Source organism: Equus asinus, chromosome 11 (assembly GCF_041296235.1).
Source record: "Equus asinus isolate D_3611 breed Donkey chromosome 11, EquAss-T2T_v2, whole genome shotgun sequence".
NCBI classification, from domain to species: domain Eukaryota; kingdom Metazoa; phylum Chordata; class Mammalia; order Perissodactyla; family Equidae; genus Equus; species Equus asinus.
Genome location: NC_091800.1, coordinates 2,322,898 through 2,338,872, shown reverse-complemented (window position 1 = coordinate 2,338,872; position 15,975 = coordinate 2,322,898). Strand labels below are relative to the sequence as shown.

At 52.6% G+C, this 15,975-nt stretch overlaps 1 long non-coding RNA gene across 2 annotated transcripts; it reads left to right on the top strand.

Moving 5' to 3' along the window:
• LOC139046590 (uncharacterized) lies at nucleotides 1-15,250 on the top strand. Of its 2 annotated transcripts, XR_011506794.1 has the most exons (4): nucleotides 1-2,285; nucleotides 3,147-3,226; nucleotides 7,853-9,978; nucleotides 10,949-15,250. It is a non-coding gene; the product is annotated as an uncharacterized lncRNA (long non-coding RNA). The 2 variants fall into 2 exon arrangements; XR_011506793.1 differs by having other exon boundaries at nucleotides 7,853-15,250.
• The last annotated feature ends 725 nt before the right edge of the window (nucleotides 15,251-15,975 follow it).

Here is a 15,975-nt window from a genome sequence, read left to right as displayed (position 1 = left end):
AAAATATACTATTAAAATTAGTTTCACCTGTTTATTTTTACTTCTTTTAAATGTGGCTACTAAGAAAATTTTAAATTCCATAAGATAGAGTGCTAAATTCTACTGTTGGACAGTACTGGTCAAGCCATGAAAATAAAGCCCAGAGAAAGTGGTGAGGCACAATTTTTCCCACGGAAAGGAGTCTGTCGACCCACATGGCAAGATGCAGAAAACACTGCCGTACACACACACAGACACACACACATATACTTACAAAACAAAACAAACATCGTCCTAGAGTTCCATCACTACTTCTCAAGTGGCAAGAGGATTGCACTCCTACATAGTCTTAAGTGGACTAACCTCAGGAAAGAAGTCAGAAGTCAAGATAATTTACCAATCAGGAAGATCTAAAACTGGAGACTCAAGGACAAGATATTTTGTGAGTTTCCCATTGACGCATTCTGTTAGTAATTCAACACATTAGGAAGACTTTTCGAAGGAGGGTTGTTTTAAAACTCACCTTTCCTTTAGTTTGTAAAAATATACAAGATATGTAAAGAATAATTACTCTAGCCCATCAATGAAAAGGAGATGATAGAACATGAATATCACTGTCATAAATCACTCTTGGATTAGTGAGCCAGTCGGGGAATAGATGACATTGGATTAATTTGGACCTCATTAGGCCTATTCTGACTTCATGACCATCATATTGATTGTCTCATGCTAGGACCTATGAAACTTGCTGGCCCCACCACTATTTAACCACCAAGGTCCACCAAGCAGGCCAGTCCTTTCCGACAAATCCTCGGACTCCACCCCTCTGCCAACACCTGGAGCATTTCCCCCAAATCCCACTCCTTCACAGCGCTCTTCCACCTGCCACCAGCCAGGGAACATTTCCTCCAAGGCTCACACAGTGTGGGCCCAGTCCTGGGGAAGACACTTCTCCCTCAAGTGAAGAAAAGGATCAGAGTGCAGCCCCTGTGGGCTGCAGCCGTTAGGACAAGGACTGGCATTTGTGACAGAGAGAAGAGAACCTTTAGTGGGTGTGGGTACCAGTGTTCCAGAAGCCCCAGTGATTCCTGGATAGAACCAAAGAAGACAACGCAGGACAGAGCAGGTATTGTTGGGTGTGATTCTGCTTGGGAATGCCCATAGGAAGACATTTGTGACATTGATAATGCATTCAACAGTGCTGTTCATTCATCGATTCATCTTACCTCATGGAGTGCTTTCTATATTCATTCCGGCACCAGCCTCACCCTCTGGAGCTTACAGACAATGTCAGAAGAATTTTTAAATTTTATTTACAATATATAGTTACAGTGCTTGTGATGTGCGAGGTGTTCCAAGCATTTTCGAAACATTAACTCCTTTAATACTCTCCGTGTTCTTACAAATTAGGTACATTTGTCATTCTTGCCAACAACAGATGAAGAAACTGAGGCACCGATGAGGTAAGTACTTTGCCCTCTACCAATAAATATCTAGGAAGTGACTGAGCTGGAATTTGAACATAAGATGTTGCTCCATATTCTCTGCTCTTAACCATGATGTTTACCCTCTAAGACTTCACACCACGAAGACACTGGACCAGCTTATCCATTTTCTTGTTACATCAAGTAGCCCCATTCTTGGATCTGTGTCTGAGAAAGATACTATTTGCATCGAAACTGTTGCACATACACACCCAAGTGACTTCTAGCAGTATCCTCTGTCCTCGAAAATTCATAGAGAACATTTCAAAACCTTTCTTGCCCAGGCTGGGAGGCCTTCTAGGGAATCCCACTGTTCCTCTAAGAAGCCAAGGGCAGGCTGGGAGTTGGGTCTCAGGGGAAAGGCAGCCTCAGGAGTTACCATGGAATTACAAAATTGATGGGATGGTCTCAGCAGTAACTGAATTCAGGATCTGGTAGTGTTTCAGGCTGGGTGGCAATTTTCTGGCTGTGGGTATAGGGGCTGGTGCTGCATTACAAGGAGAGGGGATGGCTCTCTGTGTTCTTGGGGAAACCAGGACCCATGAAAGAGCGAGAATGAGAGTTTCTTTTCACAATGGACTTGTGATGGCAAAGATTCAGCCCAGAAGAGACAGTTATGTGCCTGGGGTAACCAAAAGCTGCATTTGCTTCCACCAAAGCAGAAAGCCCTTCTTCACGGACTCATTTTATCCAAATGAGACCAAGAAGGAGGAAATAATGTGATGCTCTTGCAGGTGTGAGATCCCTGACAGTGGAGACTGTGCCTGGGAAGTTCTGAAAGGCCTCACAGAGATGCCATTTGCTGCAAGCAGAATGATAAGTGTAAGCCATGCCTGCCTATGTCTGGGAAGAGTTAGTGTGTCAGGGAGAAGGCACCACTGGTGCAGACTCAGGAAGAAGTAAGTTTGACTAGAGAAGGTCAGAAGGTGGCAGTGTGGCTGGAAGGAGCCTGAGAAGAGAGAGGAGGGGAGATGGGGACAGGCAGGGCTGGATCATGGGACTCGGTAGACTGATAGTTTCTGTTCCTCTCTGATGACATTGCTCCAAGACCTTGCACCTAGAGAGTAAAAATACTTAACATCTCACAAATTCCGTGGGCCAGGAATGAGGCACGGCTTAGCTGGGTGCCTCTGCCTCAAGGTCTCTCTGAAGCAGGGGCTGCATTTCTATTGAGGCTTGACTCGGGGAGGATTTGCTCCCAAGTTCACTCACACACATGTCGTCAGGATTCATTTGGACTGAAAGTCTGAGTTTCTATCTGTTTGTTGGCTGGGCACGGCCTCTGTTCTCTCCTATGGAGCCTCTACATAGGGCAACTGAAACGTGGGCACTTGCTCTCGCAGTTCCAGAGACAGGCGAGAGAGATGGAAACAGGAGGAGGGAGAGAGGGAGAGAACTCAAAAAAATGAGTAAGAGGGAAGGCACGGGCTTTTTTTCATTGAGCCTTGGATGTGACATCCCATCCCCTTGGCTGTATTCTGTTGTTCAGAAGCCAGTTACTAACCACTTAGAGGTTGCACAAGGATGTGCACTAGAAGACAGCGAGCCCGTTGTGGAGGCTGCCCGCCACATAGGCCAACATGAGGCACTTTGGTCTGATTCTAAGTCAAACAGGAGACCATGGAAGTTTTAATGCCAGTGAATGACAATATCTGACTTTCCTCTAATTTCGGCCCTTTAAAGGTGCAGACCTGAAAACAAGGCCAAGAGGGGCAGTGACTTTCCCAAGATCACAGAGCTGGAACCCAGGCCTGCTTTGAGAGGTATTCCACGCTACATCCCACCCCTTCTTGTCATTCTTTCATCTCTAAGTTTGTGCATCAGACACATGTGACACCAGCCTGCAGGTGTTGTCAGTATTATCTCTTAGACACCTGACAATGTCCCTGGGAAGCTATTTCTAACATCATCCCCATTGTGCAGGTTGAGAGATTGAGGAGGCCCTGAGAGGCACAATGATGTTTTCAGGACACAGACCTGGTTGGAAAAAAGAGATCTGGACTCAGCTGTGTGTCCTCCAACTGGAACCCTGGTTCCATTCTCAAGGTCCTGTGTGGGGCGCTGTGCTGGATATTTGCCTACTGCTATGGAGATGACATGGGCAAGGAGGGTGAGAGTCAAGAGCCGAGAGGGGGTTTTGGGTGGGTGTGGTTGATGGAAGGGGACCAGGTAATGGAGCCTTGGAGAAGTGTTCACCTCCTTGGCGACAGGCCCCAACAGAACTTAGCACTCTGGTCTCCAGGCACCCACATTAGACATAGCTTCCTATTGAGCTCACTTGAGTGGAGACACTCAACACAACAGGATGTTCTTGTCTTGTATCCCAACTCGTGGAGGCTCTGGCTTCTGGAAAGCCGAGAATTAATGAGAGTCTTTTCAGTCACTGTAGACATTGGCTCAGCCCTCACCTGCAACACCTCTGGCCGTCTGGCAGGAGGAGCCCTCAGGTAACACAGGACAGGCCACTCCAGGTCAGGCCACAGCTGGATCCCACCTGGAGACCCCCACAAACCTTGACCCTCATTTTGTGTCAGGGGAGTACAGTGAGGGACGGTGGGGCTGAGCAGGGACCCACCCTGGGCAGGAGCAGATTGCTCGGTGTTGGAAGCCTGGCAGTGTCATGTTCCTAGCCCAGGTTGTGGCTGGCAGGATGGGAAGGTGAGTGCTGGGGACCAAGCTCCTTTACCCGTATGTTAATCCTGAGCTCTCTGGGTGTCATCTCCTTCCCTCTCTGGCTGGAGGTCTAGGCAGATGCCCCTCTGTACCTGATCTGTTGTGGGAGTTTCCCCCCGTGGCCAAGTCGAGGCAGGCCTCTGAGACCTCGTGGCCTGGCTCTTGGGCACTGTCTTTGCAAAGCTGCACACAGGAGATGGTCGAGGAGCTGGCGGATAGCTTCGGCTACTCCCTCTCTCCGGAGAGGGGGCAGGTGCACCATGCCACCAAGAATGACCAGGGCTGGTCTGAGGTGAGAGTGGGCACAGATGGGTCTCCCTATCCAGGACCCTGAGATGACCAGGGCTGGCTCAGAATCCAGAGTCAAACTGAGATTTCCCCGGGTACCTAACAGGGCTGTCCCACCTGAGTGTCCCATGTTCCCATTCCCAAAGGAATCTGGACTTCCCCTCCTCCCCACCAGCTGCCTAGGAGGGTGGGAAGTCCCTCTTTGCACATTCCTAGGAAGATTAGCAGAAACATTGGCCTTGTTTTCACTTCCCACTAGGATGTGAGTATCTTTGAATTTTGCCTTTTTCTGAACCTGGGACCCCCATAATGAGGGTCTCAAAACTCCCTTTAATGTAAGAGAAAGAACCATCAGTGTCTTTTTGAAGTCAACAGGATTCTCACAGGGTATGTCTGCCCTCTACATTGTCTCCAAACTAGGGAGGGGTGGGCCTCCCACAGAACATTTCCCTCCAGGTCAAGGGCAAATGAAGCTTCGGGCAGTTTAGAGGGAAGTTCTGTCAGCCTTCATTTGGGGCGGTTCTCAGTTCTGACCCACAGGACCTTGAGAAGCCGCTTGGCATGCCTAAGCATCTGTTCTCATCTCTATAGAGGGGGTGTCTGTTGAGGATTCACTGGGCTGGTGATCATCATACAGGGAGGTCTGTTGTTCCTCAGAGAACAAATGGCCTTGAGGGAGCTCACTGGAGAATCCTTCCCCCCCAAACTCAGATTGTACTTTGAAAGCCCACAACCTTGTTCAGTGTGGGAGCTCCTGTCCCTTCTGTAGCACACGTCCCTGAGGGGCTGGGGGTTCCTGGGTGAGATGTAGACCTCCATCCTCCCGGTGGTTCACGGTGATGCCACTGACTCTATGTCCCTCCTCGTCCCACACAATGTGAAGATGAGTCCACTGTGTATCTAAATGAGGTCTGCAGGATGGGCACCCTCTAGGCAGGTGTGATGGAGAAGCTGACAGAGTCCATGGTCCCAGCCTTCCCGGGTAGAATCATCTGCAATGTCACCACCTTTGTGTGCAACTACTCAGCCTTCAACACTTCCCACCAGGTCCTGGACCAACTGTTTACCAGGTGACTGCCCGCCTCCTCCTCAGCACAGTGGTGACTCTGCCCATGGCCAGCTGTGTGTCTCGGGAATGTCACCACATCTCTCTGAGCCTCAGTTTGCTCCTCTGAAAAGTGGAATTGGGGAGGATGAACTTCCTAGGGTTCTCCCAGGGATGAATGGGGTCAGCCATCCAGGTGCTTCCCTGGTGGCTGGCTCTGCAGAGAGGGCCGTGGGCCATGCTGTGGCTGTTCTTGGTGAGCATTTCTCTGTCCTCCATGAAAAGTAGTCTTCCTCTCCCTTCACTGGCTTGTGGCTTTTTGAGTTTGGAAAACTACCTGTAGAGCACCCTGTCAAGGAGTTTGAGATTCCATCCAGCTGGTCTTAGTGCTTGTCCTTGGTATAGCCAATTAGGGATCTCTGGGGCCACAGAGGGGCCCCAGACCCACTCAGATACCTGGGGTGGTTCTGGTTGGAGTTCATTCAACAATTAAGTGCCTACTCCACGCAGGACTTTTGAAGACACTTAGCATAACTCAATGAATGAAGCAGACACCATCCCTGGTCCTCAATTCTACTCTGAGAGTCAGGCAGTCACACTCGAAATCATTCACAGGTACTGTCCACTATACGAACCATGAGATGCCCTTGTATCTTCTTGGACATATGGAGGCATCTTCCCACATTGTGAGTGGGATGATGGACCAAAGGACCACCTAAAAAAATGAGTGGTCTTTGGGTCCAGAAGGAGGGCCTCCTGTCTCTAGAGAACATGTTTGAGGGAGAGTATGGGGCTGTGGCTTTGGCAGGCCTAGCAGAACCCTGCATCTCACTCATCTTTTGATTCTTATGGGAGGGCTGAGTTCTGGTGGCTTCCACTCCAGGAGGACAGGAGTCAAAGAGAGCTGTGGATGGGTCTCAGGCCCCCTGGGAACCAGAAGGGAAGCTGGGCTTAGTTGTTCCCTAGAGACCCATCCCACCAGAGTCTCATCTCACTCTGCCTCCCTTTCTCCACATCCACCCCTTTTGGCCACCACCACCAGGTCCAGAGCAGGAGATGCATGATAAAGTTGCTCACAAATCTGCCTGAGTCTTCAGTCCAGTGGCCCTCGTGCATGGAGGGTTGGGGTGGGCTGTATCCAGGCCCTTTGGGAGAAGAGTGTCAGTGGGAACAAGAGACTCCCACAGACTCTGTGTTCAACCTGGTGGATGAGCAGGCCTGCCACTGCAAGGACAGCCACACAGGGTTCAGGGCTGGGATGGGGCTCTCCTCTGGAGGAGAAGAGGCAGGCACAGGGGTCCAGATCCAAACAAGGGTGCTTCAGGAGGGCAGTGTGGAAAGAAAGGCCAGGTCTCTGACTCTGCGGCCCATCTGCTGCTCCTCAGTGCTATCTCTTTTATGGTGGGAAGCTGGCTGGACCAAGGGCAGGATTTCTGGGAGCGCCTGCACTTTCCCTGTTTGACAGTGAAGCTGGCCATTGTTCATGTCAGCTTTGGTGGCTGAAGGGAAATGGAGGTACTGTAGACAATCAGACTGGAGCAGCTTCGGTGCAGATGTGACTCAGCATGTCCCCTGCAGGCAGTGCACACGCCAACCATGTATGTAAACACCTTACGTAACCTGCATAATGTAAACATTGTATGTCATCTGCTGGCTGTATGCCGCTTTTGTCTAGTAGTCATTTAAAAGTGGCCACAAGGGGAGCTGCTGTGCTCCCACCGTCTGTGGGCCAGAGTAAACAAAGAGTATGTCTCCCTTGCCGTTGGCTGCTCACAGCTTTTTTCTTTTCTGTTTTTTTTTTTTTTTTGAGGAAGATTAACCCTGAGCTAACATCTGCTGCCAATCCTCCTCTTTTTGCTGAGGAAGACTGGCCCTGAGCTAACTTCTGTGCCCGTCTTCCTCTACTTTATATGTGGGACACCTACCACAGCATGGCTTGCCAAGAGGTACCATGGCTGCACCCAGGATCTGAACTGGTGAACCCTGGGCCGTGGAAGCATAACGTGCACACTTAACCATTGTGCCACTGTGCCAGCACCTTGCACCTTTTTCAATTCCCCAAGCCCCATAGTCCAGTCCTTGGCTGTTTTTCTCCTGCTTACAATTGACCTAGTCAGCCAGATTCTGGGGTGAGTGGACCTATGGCTCCTGAGGCTGACGGGACGGACATGTGGCCACCCACTAGTATGTGGTTCCTGGTGGTGGAGGTCCTGCTGAATTGGGCTCCTGCAGAAGGATGGGAGTCTGTGGATGGTACCCCAGTCAGCACTGAGACGGCTCTGCGTAGCCTAGGGGAGCAGGTGCCGGAGAAGGCCCAGCGTGCCATGGGGCCGGCTGGCTGTTTTTGACAGCGTTATGCTGCAACATGGATTCTGCCCTGCAGGATGCAACCTGCATACAGGAACTCCAAGCCAAGGAGCATGCCTTGGAGGTGCGGGTGTGGCAGTTGGAACTGGAGCTGGAAATGGTGCCTCGCAGTGAGACAGCAGAGGACACTGAGGTTGGGGACTGCCGAGGATGGGGACGTGGAGGAAACATGCCCTCTCCATGCTTGGCCAGTAATCCAGCAAAAGGTAAAGCATGAGCAACCCTTGGGTCTAGGAGGTGTCGCCCAAGGAGCCTCGATCGTGACAGAGTTCATGGCATAGTCCCCTTATACGCCAATGGAACTGTGGGACCTGTGTAAGCAGTGCAGGCAACAGCTGGGTGAGCCCATACTGGCCTGGCTCCTGTGGCTATGGGATGAGGGGGCGGATAGTATAATCTGTACTTCTGACGAGATGGAGAAGCTGGCCTCCATCACGTTGCCCCCCTCCATCTGGCAGTGGTTCCAGAATAGCTGCCAGCTAGGCCAAGGGCAGGGAAATCACTCCATGATGGAGTGGGTGACAGCTGCCGCCCGGACTGTGTGGGATAACGCCGGGGAGCTCCTGGAGACTGTGAGCCAATGGCAGACCTATGCGGAACTGGTGCAAGTTATCCGTGAGTTGGAAATGTGGCAAGCCATTTTTAACCTTCATACCCGGGGGCCCAATGATGAGTGCTTTATGTCCAGGATGAAGGACTTGGTCCTTAACTCAGCCCCATCTAATGCTTTTGGGTCCTTGGTGGCCATGAGGTAACCACTGCAATGGCCACTTTGGGGGATGTAGAAGGCTGACAGAAGGAGAAAACCAAGCGTGTCACACGGTGAGTGGTGCCAAAGCTGAGAGCAGGCTTGGCAGAGAAAGGGCCTAAACAAGTTACCTGCATGTAAAAGTGGGTAGACCTGCTAGCCTCAGGCATTGATCAGATGAAAATAACTGGCAGCCGAATGCTGTCTTGGTGGCACTGTGGCATCAGTTGAAGCCTGAGCAACAGTTCTAAAAGACTGTGGAAAGGCGAAAGAATCCCAGCAAGAACAGGCAAGTAAGCCTCCAGGACTTTACGCAGCCCTGAGGTGAGGAGCCCATGTACCTCTTTGACTAGGGGAGAGGCCGGAGTGCCTGGCTTGGGGGACCCCTGGAGGACTGGAGGCCACATGTGGAACTTGCGATTTACCGGTCCCCCACAAATGTGCAGCGTGCGCTGGCATTGGTAGATACTGGAGCTGAGTGTAGTCTGATTTATGGCAACCCGGATAAATTTCCAGGGAAGCTGGCATATGTTGATGGCTTGGAGGCCATACTGTGAAATTGAAGCCAGTGTCTCTGTCCCTTGGCATTGGCTGTTTGCTGCCCCAAGTGTACACAGTGTCTGTGTCTCCTATCCCCGCGTATGTTCTGGGGGTAGACGTCTTGCCAGGACTGCGCCTGCAGATGACCATGGGCGGGTTCTGCCTACGAGTGCATGTGGTTAAGTCTGTTGTCCAGGGGCATACACACCACCTGCTGCAAGTGTTGCCGGTGCCACGACATGTAGTGACCACCCAACAGTATTGCCTCACAGGTGGACATGAGGAGATCACACAGACCATTGCAAAAGTAGAAGAGGCTAGGATCTTGCAATCCACCCAAAGCCCTTATAATTCCCTGGTTTGGCAAGTGAGGAAGGCTGACGGCACATGGTGTATGACTGTGGATTACTGGGAATTAAATACAGTGACTCCTCCATTGCATGCTGCTGAGCCCTCAGTGCATGACATAATGGATCAACTGACAGTCCAATTGGGACAGTACCACTATGCTGTGGACCCTGCTTTTCCACCGATATTCCGGCTGAGAGTCAAGATCAGCTTGCCTTCACCTGGGATGGCAGACAGTGGACATTTTGTGAGTGGCCACAAGGGTACCTGCCTAGCCCCACTATTTGTCATGGCTCATGGCTCAGGATTTAGCTGCTTGGACTCACAGTGATACAGTGCTTGTGTTTCACTATATTGATGATGTTATGTTAACCTCTGACTCTTGCAGATCTACAGCAGACTCCTGAGTCCCTGTGGAAGCATCTGGCAATGTGGTTGGGCGGCCAATGATGCCAAAGTCCAGGGACCTGGCTTATCTGTCAAATTCTTGGGGGCTGTCTGGTCGGGTAAGATGAGGGTGATACCTGAAGCAGTCATTGACAAAATACAGGCGTACCCCCTGCCAACAACTGTAGCTCAATTGCAAACATTTCTGGGCCTGTTGGGGCACTGGTGAGTGTTTATCCCTCGTTTAGCCCAGGTGGTGAGGCCCCTATATGCTGTGGTAAAGAAGGGAGCCCTGTGGGACTGGACAGATGCTGCAGACCAAGCATTTAAGGCTGCCAAGAGTGCTGTGCAGCAGGCACAAGCTTTACAGGTGGCTGACCCAGGACAGCCATATGAATTGGACGTCCATGTTACCCAGGAGGTTTCGGCTGGGGCCTGTGGCAGCTTCACCACTGGGTACGAGCCCCTGTCGGGTTCTGGTTCCAACTATGGAAAGGAGCGGAAATACAATGTTCTCTAGTGGGGAAACAGTTGGCAGCCACCTATGCCACCCTGATAGTGTGTGAGGCTATCACACGAATGGCCCCTGTTCAGCTTAGAACCATGTCCCCTATTCAAGGATGGCTCCGGTCATGGGCTACCCGTCCACAGTCTGGCGTGGCCCAGACCCCTACCTTGTCACAGTGGGGGGCTTATCTAGAACAAAGGAGCTCGGTGAGTTCCAGCCCCCTGAGTATGGAGCTACAGAGGGTGTTAGGGTCGGTTGAGTTCCTTGCTGTGGGGGAACAGACTCCTATGGCTCCTCTAGGCATAGAGCCCATGCCCTGTGCTGAGGGAAAGCTCCCGGTCCTGGAGGGTGCTTGGTACACTGATGGTTCTAGTAGAGGGCCAGCTGCTATGTGGACAGCCATGGTTATGCAGCCAAGCCCTGATACCATTTGGTTTGATACTGGCACCAGCCACAGCAGCCAGTGGGCAGAATTATGGGCTGTCTGGATGGTTATCACCCATGAACCAGGGCCCTTAGCTGTTTGTACAGAGAGCTGGGCAGTGTACCGGGGATTGACCCTGTGGTTATCTGTGTGGCAGGCTCAGCAGTGGTTGTCCAGAAACCACCCCATGTCGGGGCAGGCCATGTGGCAGGAACTATGGGCCTTGGGCCATGGAAAAGAGGTGACAGTGTATCATGTTCCCGGCCATATGCCTCTGACTGCTCCTGGGAACGATGAAGCTGATGCTCTGGCCCGTGTGAGGTGGCTGGAAAGAGCCCCGTCTGCAGATGTGGCGCACTGGCTACATTGATGCCTAAATCATGCAGGGAGCAAGACCGTGGGAACAGTGAGTAACACTGGGGGGTACCCCTCACGTGGCAACAAATAATGACAGCATGTCAAGAATGTGCTGTATGTGCCCAGGCCTTTCCTAATAGAAGGAAACCAGTGTCCACACAGCAGCAAGTAGCTGGAGGGCGTGTGCCCTTGGTCTGACGGCAGGTGGACTACATCGGACCATTACCGAAGACCAAAGGCGCTGTGTACGCCTCTACGGCTGTCGATAAGGCCACCGGTTCCCTCTTTGCACGGCCCTGTGCAGCCACAGATCAGAGGCAGACACTTCAGGCCCTGCAGGTACTCTGTGCCTTTTATGGTTGACCCTTGGTCGAGGAGAGCGACAAGGGGACACATTTTACAGGACAAGAAGTCCAATGGTGGGCCAGCACCATGGATGTTCAATGGCTTTTCCATACTCCTTATAACCCGGCTGCTGCCAGGATGATAGGAAGGTATAATGGGCTTTTAAAGCAGGGCTCACACACAGCCACACAGCCTTCCTCCCTGGGAGGCTGGGCAACTCGGTTGCGGCAGGTGCTGATGGTGTTCAATGAACAGCCTCAAAAGGGAGGGCCAGCTCCCACAGAGGCTGTGTCACAGCCCCCACACAGCTGCAAGCAGTGACCACTGATGAGTTACTAAAGCCTGGCTACGGCCGAAATTACGGCCGAAATGGAAACATTCTTTTGCCGGCCCCAACATGTCTCAACATGGGGGAAGTACGAGAATGAGAATGGCCTTGAAGATAAAAGCCCGTCACGGCAAGCGGCTGGTGCCTTGAGCACCCTGGGGACTTGGGGAACAACAAGACATGTCACCTTGTGGGTGACTAGGACTTGGACCCCTCAGGTAACTGTCAGGCTGCCACAGACCGATGCCAGTTCTGTCCTGAAGGGAGCATATGTGATTTCCATGTGGCCAATAATGAGTTCCCCTGTCCTGCTGCATGTGGAGCCAGCTCTTGCAGCGCCTCTGCAAGCAGGAAAGGTGTGGTATCATCAGCTGGGATGGCCCCTGTTGGCAGCCACCCTCTTGTCTCAGGATAAGTGGCTAGCCTGTGTTCTGCCTGAAGGACGTGATTGGCTCCTCCTAGTTCCTATCACTGCTTTGTCCTTTCGCCCATAGACGGAGAGTGGTGAACAGTGTTGCGGAATGGGCGCACACCTAGCTGAGGTGACCAACATAGCTAACTGCTGGGTGTGCACAGAACTGCCCACCAGCACTGCAGAAGGCTCGCTGTGACACATCCACCCTGCTTCAGAAGGGAACTTGACCTGGCTGTGTTCCTGAGGACCTGCTGATGCTCAGTGGGACCAAAGAAGGCACCAAGTGGACCAGTAGCTGTGCTGACAACATGGACGAAAACGGCCCTGGGTGACCCCGAGCCTCTGGGATGACTATGGGTGGTTATGTGGGGAGGCTGTTGTGCTCTGCGTGTCTGTGCCCCCGTGCATAGAGCAACAGAAGGGGGATGTGATAGCAGGATAGGTACCCAAGGAGCTGTGTCAGAAGATCCAGTGAGTGACCCAGCCCAAGTATTGGTGGAATGCCCATCCCTATGTCGGGACAGTCCCCATGGACAGAGTGCCCACGGGCAGTCTCTGGGTCTGTGGTAGTTATGAATGGCCTTATCTCCTGGCCAACTGGACAGGGTGATGCACTTGGGGGTGGCCCTACCTCCCAGCTGCTGTTCGGAGAACTTTGGATGTGTGACCCAGCAATTGGGAGAGGGTAAAAAGGCGCTGTCACTGGGAGAAATGAATGCCCTGGTGGGTTTACCTCCTGGCTGTTCTTAGTCCGTCCGCGGGGACTATTGCTGTGAAGTGGCAGGTTACTGCCTTGACAGAGCATAACGCCCGAGCCCTCAGTCATACAGCCCGGGCCCTGTCTCTCTTAGCTGATGAAGTAGACCAGACCCAGAAGGTCATGCTGCAGAACCACATGGCTCTAGACATCCTTACTGCAGCACAAAGGGGGACCTGTGCAGTTACTGAGGTGCAATGTTGCACGTTTATACAAGATAGTGCAAGGAACATATCACAAGCCTTGCGACAGGCCAGGCACAAGATCTCGTGGATCCAGACATTGACAGGAGACCCCCTGCAGGAACAGTGATCTAAGTTGTCCTCCTCGTGGCGGTGGGCTCTGACCACATTAGGAGGTATATCCTGTCTCCTGATGGTCATTTGCTGTTCTCTGTATTGCTGTTGTGGAATGTAGGTCCAAGGCATTGGGCTGTGTGCCCATGCCTCCCGCAAACTACCCCCACTGCTGAGGTCTGATGAGGGTGGAGGGAAGGGAAATGGAGGTACTGTGGACAATCAGACCGGAGCAGCTTCCGGGCTTCTGTGGCTCAGCATGTCCCCTGCAGGCAGTGCATGTGCCATCCATGTATGTAAACACCTTATGTAACCTGCATAATGTAAACATTGTCTGCTGGCTGTATGCCACTTTTGTCTAGTAGTCATTTAAAAGTGGCCACAAGGGGAGCTGCTGTGCTCCCACCATCTGTCTGCCAGAGCGCATAGAGTATGTCTGCCTTGCCACCGGCAGCTTGCACTTTTTTTCAATTCCCCAAGCCCTGTGGTCCAGTCCTCAGCCGTTTCTCTCCTGCATACAGTGGCTCAGACCTGGAGGGCCATGCCTATCTTTTCCCAGTTGAGCTGGAGCATCTCGAGTCCATTGAGGCAGAGTGGGTAGGTGGGGGGACTACAGACTGGGAAGACAGTCTGTGCAGGGGTTCATGGGCTGGAGTTCTCTTAAAGGCAGTGGAGTCTTTCCTGTCTTTGGAAAGGCACAGGAAATGTCAGGTATGTGGGTGAAACTTTCTCTTTATCCTGCTCCAGAGCCAGCTCCAGAGCTCCTGCCACTTCCAGAGCCAGAGCAAGGGCCAGCTCCTGGGCTAGAGACAGGTCCAGCTCAAGTCCCACCACCTGTGGGAGAGCTGGAGCCAGCATCACCTGCGTCGGCCCTTCCAGGACTGGAGTTAGGGCCACCATTGACTTCAGCCCCAGAGCCAGCTCCTTTGCTGGAGCCAACTGGACTCTGGGCTCTAGTGACATTTCCAGTTCCATCTGCACAAATAACGAGCATGCTGGATCCAGCCCCAGAACCCTTCTGGCCCTGGGCTGTGACCACCAAGAACCAGCTGAGGGAGGAGATGCCAAACCTCTTGGACTTCCCTCCCCAGCTGGTGGCAGAGCAGCAGACGAGGATGGCTGCGGTGAGCAGCGGGGCTGGCAGTGGGGGTGGGCCCTGCTGCCATGTGCCTGAGCTGCCCCACACCTGCCATTCCCTGATCTGGAATCCGATGATCTGGGTTCAAATCCCTGCTCCCTCCCTCACCAACACTGTGACCTGGGCAGCTTTCTTTACCCCCAAGCGCTCGCTGTCCCCGCGGGGACAGTAGAGATGGACACTAAGAGCACCTGCTGCACAGGGTGGAGGCAGAACAGAAGAAGTTGGGCAGAGTCTGGCCCTTTGGTGGGGGAGGGGAGCACACTGAAGTGCTGCCAGGTCCTTGGGTAGACCCCCCATCCGCCCAGGTGGCCTCAACAGTCTTAGCACTCATTAGGCATGTGATGCGAATTGATTCCGGGGGAGACAAAAAGCCAAAGCTGGTGGCTGTCCCTGCCTGACTGAGCACTCAGCACAGGGCTGGAGCACAGAGTGCAGTGGGGGCGGGGAGGGGAGGGCGGGCTGTGATTCTGGGGCAGGCCGCCAGGTAATGATTCTCTTTATCCAGACTCCAGGCCCCCAACAAAGAGCCCAGTGGCGGTGGCAGATGACCCTCCTGAGAGCAGCTGAACTACAGCCTTTTCCTCAGCAGGGAACACAGCTGGGACACTCAGGGTGCACAGGGCCACCTCCTTCCATTCTGATGGGGAGAACTTTGTGATCCTTTTCCCAGGGGTCCCCTGAAGGCGACAAGGGAGGCCATGACCCCCCCATCTCCCTCACACCTTTTCCCTAGTGCCTATTTACCTCTTTGGAGGGGCCATATTTCTGTCGTCAGTGGTAAATGCTGCTTTTGAATGTTATATTAAACGCCTGTTTCCTTCTCAGCCTGGGAGTGCTGGTGTGGTTCTTTGACTCTCTGCGCTCCTGGAAACGAAATCCAGAATCTCAAATTCCTCATTGATTTAGGAACCTTGCAGAGTCATCAGCTCAGTGTATGTGGAGAAGGGAGAAGGGCCAGTTTCCTCCCTGCCTACTGAAGGACACCCCCAGGCCCCCTTCCTCAGAGGACAGGTTCATTGCAGTGAGGTGCCCCTGGTCCAGGAGCAGAGACGGCCCCGCAGATCTCCGGGGACTGAGAGGTTGGAGGGACTTTCTCAGGCAAAGCAGCAACCACTGAGATGGAGGCGTCTTTAAAACTAGCACCTGCCTGGCCCTGGCACATGTCCTGCCCAGGACGGTGACAGCCTTTCTGCACTTGGAGGAGGAGGGAACATTGTCCCGGTTTCTCTTTTGCAAAGATTAGGAACTTGCTGTTTTCTGATTTGGTCTCTGAATTTGCATCAGCTCTAAATGGGGAAAATAATGTAAAAAGCTCAAAATGTGCACGTGGAGAGGACAAAGCCAGAGGAAGGTCTTGCACAGATGGACTAAGGGTGGGCGGGACTTGCCTCCTCCAGCCCCTCTAGGGGCTCCCTGTTCACCCTTGACCTAGACTTAATCCTGCTGGGATTCTGGTCTGTGACAGATTTGTGATGTGGCTTTTAAGGCCACAGCCGGGTCTCCCTCCATAACCCTGGTGCTCCCTGTGAGCTGGGATTTTCAGCA